Source organism: Palaemon carinicauda, chromosome 7, assembly GCF_036898095.1.
Source record: "Palaemon carinicauda isolate YSFRI2023 chromosome 7, ASM3689809v2, whole genome shotgun sequence".
In the NCBI taxonomy this organism is placed as follows: Eukaryota; Metazoa; Arthropoda; class Malacostraca; order Decapoda; family Palaemonidae; genus Palaemon; species Palaemon carinicauda.
In genome coordinates, this window is record NC_090731.1 from 90,982,711 (window position 1) to 90,985,210 (window position 2,500).

The window sequence follows — 2,500 nt, forward strand, 5'->3', positions numbered from 1 at the left end:
TTGCTAACTCGCTTTTTTTTGTATTTGGATTTATGGTAAATTATATCCAAATTAAGGGGATAGGTACTAACCTAGGGTGGCTTCACCTAACCTTCCTTAAATGTCTACACTTACTTATTTAACATGTTAGAGGGGTAGGAGCCTGTGGACCCTCTTACCCTTCACTAACATTCAAAACCAGTACAAGTACAAATGTACTTACATTGTTAGGGGATGATGAGGTAGCCTTCTGCGCCAAAATCCTTCCGTTTACAAACACAACACATTGAAGACCGGGATGCTGCATTCTTCTTCTAAAAAATGTCTAATAATTCTTGCAAATCGTCTAAATGATTCAGTGCACACAACAATCCGCAATATTTTGTAGTATCGTTATTAACAACTACTTTCATATAAAATGTTTCCATAAATGAACCCGTATACCTACCATATTAGCGACGTGACAAGTCAATATGGTGTTTTCACAATGAAAGGGATTCATTTGTTTGAAAGAGACGCTTTTAAGACTTGAAATTTAAATGAAGATCGGTGATTGGCCAAGAGATATCTTTTGATAGACTGGCCTGACATCAAGAGAGGGATTCAGCTATCAATTTGACAAAAAAGAAAAATAAATAAAAAAAAACATTTAGAAGTAATGAGTTTGAACATAGATGTTCGGTTTTATAAATAAGGAAGACAATAACTTTAGACCTTTTAATCTAAAGAAGCCGCTCTTACATCTCTATAGTTTGACATAAGCTTCATGTTGTACACTAACTTCTCAGGACTTTTAACCATTTACTCTTAGTGTTCCTCACACTGAAACACTAACCTTTCTGTCATAAGACTTCTCCAGACCCATACAAAGTAGACATAGGTTTTCCTTTTTTTCAAACTTCTTACACAATTGTTCATACGGTAAATTAGATAATAAACAATTGTCTACCTTCACTAATGTTCATTTTCTTTCCCTTTCAAATTGTACACTAAATCACATAAATGAGCAACAAATCCACTGACCAGAAAGATTTGTAATGTAGTGTTATGATAATAAAGAATATAATTTATGTATGATAAACTTTTAGGTAAACATACTAAGAGTGCAATATATGGTAAGATTTTAAGCAAGCAACTCAAAAGTGCCATTTTCAGGCAAGGTTTTAGGAAAACAAATCAATTCATTGCAAGCTTTTAGTCGGAATAAAATAATCTAATTCATAGTAATTTTTTATATGGAGGAAATAAGAATGCAAATTACAACAAACTTTTAGATGAAGAACTTAAGAATGCAATTTTTGGTAAATTTTTTACGCAACCCAATTAAGAATGTAATTAATGGTAAGCGTTCATGCGCATAAGTATTGTTTTAATATATAACGAATCCCTGAAAACTTAACCATGGCTTCTAATTTTGTTCAGCTTCACTTTTTTCTCTTTCATTTTGTTGGCACAGGTGTCGCCATCTTTCATTTCTGTTTCAAGAAATGTATTGCCACTTATTACGAATAGATCCTCCTAGATAGCAGCCATAATCTATGACTAGCTTACTGATCATGGATGAGCGGGGGGGGGGGGGGGGTACCAAGAGCAAGGATTCGACTTTGAAGATTTAGTGATATTTTGGCTTTTCTTACAAATCGTAAGATTTGATTGTTATCACAAGCGCAGATAATCATGTATAGAAGTAAGAAAATATATCTGCAATGTAGATATTACTAATCAGTATATCTAAAACCCTGGAATAAAAGATAAAAAATAATTAGAATGAAAAACGAAAAGTTATTTCAGAAGGATTGCGAAATGTTCCACGAATAATTAATATATGAGAAATGTAAATTATAATGAAGCTCCCACTGCACTTCTACCCTTAGGAAGAAGCTTCCTGATTAATGATAAGAGAACTTTTTCAAACAAATCTTTGTAAGAATTATCAAAGATATGACAGTTAACTCAAAAAAGAAGGTCAGTGACAGAGGAATTATTGGTCGCTGGTTTATGCTTGAATAAATTCATGCAATTGAAGTGCGTATAGCAAAAGTCTATAATCAGTTTTTCTCTTACAACGTAGAAAAAACTTGGATTATAATAAATTAGGACATTGATAAGAGCTTGATCTTATCTAATGTGAATAATGATACCACCCAAGGGTGCTGCAAGTGTTATTTTTAGTACATATTTTCTGTTAAAAACCGTAATCTAAATCGAAAATTCTCCGTAAAAATGTACTGTTCTCATCTGTATTTCATAGAATACGGGCGACCGTAATTTTACCATAATCTGTTATTATATTTTACGGGTTGGTCAATACATCTGTTTTTAAAACGGTAAAAATCCTGGAATAAATGTTGCCAGATATTTTTCGTTTTTTTTTCATGAACATTTTTAACAGTGTACATGAAATAGACCTGGATGGCTGAATAAAGTCCTCTGACCTCATTTAAGCTCCAACATCTTCAAGGTCTTGAGTAGGGAGTTAATCACTCTGAAATGTTATTATTGGTCTTAGGAAGTTTTATAT